The sequence below is a fragment of the Bubalus bubalis genome, chromosome 20, assembly GCF_019923935.1.
Source record: "Bubalus bubalis isolate 160015118507 breed Murrah chromosome 20, NDDB_SH_1, whole genome shotgun sequence".
Classification (NCBI taxonomy): Eukaryota; Metazoa; Chordata; class Mammalia; order Artiodactyla; family Bovidae; genus Bubalus; species Bubalus bubalis.
The window spans coordinates 25,244,429-25,251,173 of record NC_059176.1 but is presented as its reverse complement, the minus strand read 5'-3'; the positions used below and the strand labels follow the sequence as shown (position 1 = coordinate 25,251,173).

Here is a 6,745-nt window from a genome sequence, read left to right as displayed (position 1 = left end):
CTAGAAATAGAATTTAGATTACATACAACCGAGAAACTCTCTCTAGACTACGTTAATTATTATCTCTATATCAATTTACAGAAAAAGTTATACTATATTCAGCCAAATAGATTATTGTTTTTAAAAATAAGACATATAAGGAACAAGTAGAAAGTTTTAAAATTTGAATTACAGGGTTCTTAGTTTTATCAATTGCAAAACTAATTTTTAAGTTTTAGTTTATCTGTAGTAAATAGCTACCAGATAAAAGTTGCATTAATATTTGCCATCTCATTTACTAATTTCTGTTAATACTGAATGTAAAATACTGGAATATACTACTTTTTCCTCCTTCTCTTTAGTGTTCAGGCTACAACCTATTATCATCAGATACAATTTTAAATATTGCTATGTATTTAAAAAAATCTTTTAAAAAAATTTACTACCATGCCTGGAACACTGTAGGCACTCAAACCTATTATGTGCTAAATTCTTTCAATTTTTCCTTAAAATATTTAAATGATTATTATTTATAATATTTGTAATTAGGACCACCATCTTTTTTACTATGCTATGCTATGCTAAGTCACTTCAGTCGTGTCCGACTCTGTGCGACCCCATAGATGGCAGCCACCAGGCTCCCCCGTCCCTGGGATTCTCCAGGCAAGAACACTGGAGTGGGTTGCCATTTCCTTCTCCAATGCATGAAAGTGAAAAGTGAAAGCGAAGTCCCTCAGTCGTGTCCGACTCTTAGCGACCCCATGGACTGCAGCCTACCAGGCTCCTCCATCCATGGGATTTTCCAGGCAAGAGTACTGGAGTGGGGTGCCATTGCCTTCTCCGTCTTTTTTACTAGTTAGCTCAAGTGGTTGAAGCATGGTATTCATGGCATACTGTAAGTTTGACACCAATAACTAGCCCCATATTGCAATGTATTCATGGACTGCCTGGCAATTATGGATGAAGAGATAGAATTAAGACAGTTAAAATTCAGAAATCAGTTCTGAACATTTAATTCTAATCTAAGAGTTCCTGATGAAACATGCTAATGTTACTCTAAGACATTTAGGATTTTCTCCCTCTTACCTCCGTAGCCATCATCAGACCTAGAACCCAGCAGTCATGCTGCTATCCTATTTTCTCTAGTCTAAATGTTTAGGTCAAAACACACATCTTTTATTGTCTTAGCACAAGTGAAATTTATCTTTTTCAGCTGAAAAAGCTTTTTCAACTACCAGTAAGATGTTTCTTAATGACTTCCTAGCATCTAGACCCCACATTCCTGGCATCTAGAAACTAGTTTACCTACCAGAATAAACATCTTGCCTATTTTAGGAACAAAAACAAAATTCCCCAATACTAAATACCTCTCTTTTTTTCCAATAGCCCCCAAACATGTCCACAGCCTATTTCCCAGAGTCTGAATGCTGTTATACATGGCAGAAGAAACTTACGGGTATGATTAAGGTTAAGGGCCTAGAGATGCAGCAAGCTGCCTGGATTATCCAGGTTGGCCCAATCTAATCATGTGACTGCTCACATGTAGAGAACCTTTTCTGGGTGTGGTCAGATAGAAGGGAGGACTAAATAAAGGTCAGAGGGATATGATGTTGCTGGTGTGGAATGGAGAAAGGGAGCCATAAACCAGAGAATGCAGTGATCTCTAGAAGCTAGAAGAGGCATGGGAATGGATTCTCCCCTGAAAGCCTCCAGAAAGGGACATAAACCTGCCTACACTTTTATTTTGCCCAGTGAGACCCGTGTTGTGGACCTATCACTAAGTTTCTGGTAAGTTTTTAGAAAAGCAATAGAAAAATAATATATCCAGTGATGAAAATATTCTTAATTTTCAGCTGATTTTCACAGCAATAATGAATGATACCTTTGATCTTTAATGAATAAAGATTTAGCTCTTTCAAGCTGAGGTTATTAGCAATTCCTACTTCTAGAGTTTTCTGTCATGATTCATCCAACTGCTACCTCTCCAAGTTGCAAAAATTCATCTAGTTATTTCATAATGCATTTTTACCTTAACCATATACAACCATAATATATATACAGTTAGAATAAGCTGTATATAGTTGGAGAAGGAAATGGCAACCCACTCCAGTATTCTTGCCTGGAGAATCCCAGGGACAGAGGAGCCTGGTGGGCTGCTGTCTATGGGGTCACACAGAGTTGGACACGACTGAAGCGACTTAGCAGCAGCAGCAGAATATAGTAAGAGGATTATCAGTGAACAAAGACTTTTCCCCCTCATTAATTTCTATCTCCTCAGACCTCATTAGGGTCTTGCTCCATCAATCTTCCCTCTATCCAATATTAGCCTTTCCTTCACTACTGAGATCTCTGCCCTTCGGCTGTAATCTAGCTGCAAGTTTCTTTCCTGAGGGTGGGGGTGGGGAGGAGATTAAGTACATCTTTCTTGATCTTCAGCACTATTTCTCTTTCTCAACCAACATTTAAAAAAGGAAACCTATGCTCCTTGTTTCTACTTCTTTATTTCTCAACCTTCTGTAGCTTCCCCATACTCCTCCCTGAAACTGCTTTTGATTCTAAACCCCTAACTGCCAAATCCAATAGACTCTAACCAAGGAGGAGTCCACCTTATTCATTCTATTCCTTGGCATCCTCTCCTACATTTGGCTTTGTGACACACTCTACTCTGGCTTTCCTTCTATCTCTCTGAACTGTCCTGAGTGTCTCTGCCATCACCTCTTCCTCTTCAGCCTATTCCCTAAACCCTGGTGCTTCCCAGCTTTCTTCCATCCATTCTCTTCACCTGTCACTCTTCAGGGAAGACTTCTCTAAACCAACATCTCCTCCTGACGACATCAACTGCCCCTATTCTCACTGAAACATGAGCTTTTCTTAGGGTCTTCCTGTTCCCTTGGGGACTCCACCACAGCTTCTTGAAGATTTTTTGAGATGAGGAGTGAGTCAACAAACTGAACTTTTATGAAGATTAATCTAGGTGTGGTAGGTAAGACTGACTGTTTTGAGTGGAGCCTGGAGGCAGGGAAACCAGTTGAGAAGACACTGGAGAAGGACGAGTAGGAAATGACAACAGCCTGAATATTGCCTTGGCAATGGAAAGGAAGAAAAGCCAGGAGAAATATTTCAGTGGATGTATTTAGTGACAACTTGATTACACATCAAGGGAGAGAGAAGAAAAGTCAGAGATGAGTCAGAAATTTCAGACATGGGAGACTAGAAAGGTCATAATTAACAAAGTTGGGGCAATCAGGTATAGAAATAGGTTTGGGAAGAAGATGAAGCACTGGATTTTAGACATGGAATATCAAAGCAGTGATGCCCTCCAGGTATTGGGAAGACTGGGCTCAGTGGGAAATAACCCACCTGCATTGCAGGAAATGCAAGAGATCCAGGTTTGATTCCTAGGTCGAGAAGATCCCCTGGAGTAGGAAATGGCAATCCACTCCAGTATTCTTGCCTGGAGAATTCCATGGACAGAGGGGCCTGGCGGGCTACAGTCCATGGGGTCACAAAGTGTTGGACACGACTGAACACACACATACATACACGCAAAGTTGATTGGTATACAAAAGTAAATAATACTTACTAAATAAATAAAACTCTTGATACTCTTTCTGCTCTTCAGGTGCTTGACCCAAGTATCAGGATGCTCTAGAGCCTCACCGGCACTCCAGAATTCCTCACTGGTATTCGCACCGTGAATCAGCCCCAGCATTTGCTTTCTGCTGCCTCTTCCTGATCTATCGTTGGAAGGTATTATGAAACACATGCCCTCTAATCGTAGGGCCTCATAGACATGCTAATGTCTTTTAAAGCCATCTCTACTGACCACGCTACAACAGTTTTTCCAAACCTCTTGATTTTTCTCAAGACTCCAACCTCATCTTCCTTTCTTAGCTGCATCTTGCCTCCTCATTTATTTACAAAATCTGGGCCACTCAGTATGACTTCTGTTCTCAACCCAAATTTTCTTTTCACCTCACCCTCTTTTCCTCCTCTGTTGTCTTCTTTCCAAGGCTACAGCTGTGCTTTTGACCATATTTTTTTCAACCTCTAAGATCTTATCCCATGCTTGTTTCTTTAGTATCTCCCCTCAGTTGCTCCTTTTTTGACCTGCTAACAAATTCAAGCCCATGTTATCCTTTAAAAAACCTTTTTTCCTTCACTTTGATTCCCTCAGAACTATCAACTTATTACTCTTTTTTGGTGTTACTAAGTAATATAAACTTTACCACGTCATCTTGATAGTGGCTTGATTCTCACTAGAGCAGTTTTATTTATGTATATCCTGTATGTTTGTCTCGCAGACTCCAAAATTAAAGTTTCAGTAGGGCAGAAATCATATGGTAAATTAATCATAAAATGTTTTCAGCTATGATTAATCAAGAAATAATTGTGAGATTTGGGAGGCTGACTTCTAAGAAACAATAAATAATATTGTACTCCTTTGCCTTTATCTGTTTCCAAGGAGTTAAAATTGTAAATGCACTTAGAGTTGTCATGTGATGGTTATCTCTTGGTCATAAGTCAGAATTTTTCTGATGTCTGTAACAATAGCAATTATACTCATTTAAGAACATAAGCACGAGTCTTGGGCGATCCCTATAGCAACAAATGTAGATGCTAGCACGAGAAGTGGGCATTCCAGTTTTAAACTTAGAAGGCATCATGAGAATACTAATTTTTTCCATTATTAATTTAGATACAATTAATCTTACTTCATAAAAGTTATTTACATTTTAGAACTTTCTATCAGGAAAGTTGACAGTGCTTTCCCCTCTCTGCTCTACACATACACCTTATTCTCCTTCTAGCATAAAAAGCTACCTTTCTTCAGTTAAAAAACAAATAAATTAAAAAAAATAGATACCTTTCACCCTTGTCCACTATACTGCCTTTCTAATTGTTGATGAAGTTAGAAAAAATGCCGGAATGTATTGCTAAGTATTTGGATTTAAGAGCTAAAGAATGAGCTATGTAAAAGCTAACTGTATAACCAACTTTTAGAAAAAGTTATTTTTGTAATTTCACAAAAATAAAATGTGTATTTAATGTTAAGGCTGCAGTCCATGGGGTCACTGAGGGTCAGACACGACTGAGCGACTTCACTTTCACTTTTCACTTTCACGCATTGGAGAAGGAAATGGCAACCCACTCCAGTGTTCTTGCCTGGAGAATCCCAGGGATGGGGAGCCTGGTGGGCTGCCGTCTATGGGGTCGCACAGAGTCGGACATGACTGAAGTGACTTAGCAGCAACAAAATTAAGACCCCACAGCTAGAAAACTCCTGAAAAAATATCTAAAGATATTATGATCTATAATACATCAAGTTTATTCCTCTTAATTAAGTATAAAAATTAAATTTAAATCATTTAGAGAGCAACTTTTAGGTGTAAAGGTCTTTGCCAAGCACTGAGCTTAATATTTAAATATAAGAAAGTCATAATGGCTCAGATTAAAGGTTTATGTCACAAACGTGTATAGGAGAACTACATTCCATTTTATTATTCTTGTCTTAGAGATAATAAAGCTGAGGTATAGCAGGGTAAAGAAATCACCCAAGATCCCTCTTCTGTGTAGGTAGAAGAGCTGGGATTAGAATTCAGATCGATTAGATATCAAAGTCCATTTATTCAATAAATATTTCTTTGTGCCTTTTATATGTTAGATACAGTTCTAGAGACTTGGGCTTCATCAGAGAAGAAAACAAGATCCCTGCATTCTTGGCATTAATATTTGTTAGCTGACAACACCTCTGTCTTCTCGCCTGCCACCTATCTACACATGTAAAGATGAATTTATTTTCCCAAGATTAACCCTTCTACTGAGGCTGTTGATTTTATCACCTTTATCACAAGTCTCCTTTGAAACCCAGCTTCATTATTGCCTCTTTCACTGGATCCATCCAACCACATTAAATATACATGTCATGTCTCATCTTGAAAGATGACTCTATGTCCCTATTTTCATTTCTTTTTCTCATTCCACACCATACCCCATATTCCACAGCACTCTTCTAACCCTCTGCTACCTCTTTTTCCTTCCAAAGGTTGTTTGCAGTCCTCATGCCTCTCAATTTGTCTACAACATTTAAGCATTCTGACCACTCCTGAAAACTCCTTCCTTGACTGGTAAGAAGTCAGTTTATCCTAGCTTTAAAAGAACTGTATTTCTACATCCATAAGAGTATCTTTAAGAGAGAAATAGGACCATCTCCTGTCATCACAGTAAGATGTTGAATAAGACAGAAAGTTAGCTAAATTTTTCTTGAAATCATCTAGAGGAATTTTTCCTTTTACATCTTAAGAGCTTTCTAATACAAACAAGAAAATACATATTCATATTTATTGTATCATACATTTTCCTGAAAAGTAGAGATAACTACAAGCTAGTATAAAAATCACATATCATTTCTACCACTCAGAAGGAGACTCAGACTGCTTCTGACTCAATACACTCAGAACCAGATACAAGAATTTAAAAAGCATGGATATGGAGTCATTTAGTGGTAGGACAAAAAGTTCCATATAAATCAAGTTTATTTCAGCCCAGTACCACAAGAACTTAGTGCCTCTAAATCATTAAGAAAAGACAAAATGATATTCAACATACTGTTCAAGAGTCTCAGTGTGTATATACTACATATACTACATATATATACTGTATATACATGCACTTTTAAAAAATCCTTTCCATTGTGAATTACATGGAACAGTGCACAAAATAAACATACAGCTCAATGAATTATCACATACATATACACACAGAC

At 37.9% G+C, this 6,745-nt stretch overlaps 1 long non-coding RNA gene across 1 annotated transcript; it reads left to right on the top strand.

The window, feature by feature from the left end:
- Nucleotides 1–1,099: 1,099 nt before the first annotated feature.
- Nucleotides 1,100–6,153, top strand: LOC123330790. The gene is made up of 3 exons (XR_006546960.1): nucleotides 1,100–1,767; nucleotides 3,602–3,729; nucleotides 6,026–6,153. It is a non-coding gene; the product is annotated as an uncharacterized LOC123330790 (long non-coding RNA).
- Nucleotides 6,154–6,745: the final 592 nt, after the last annotated feature.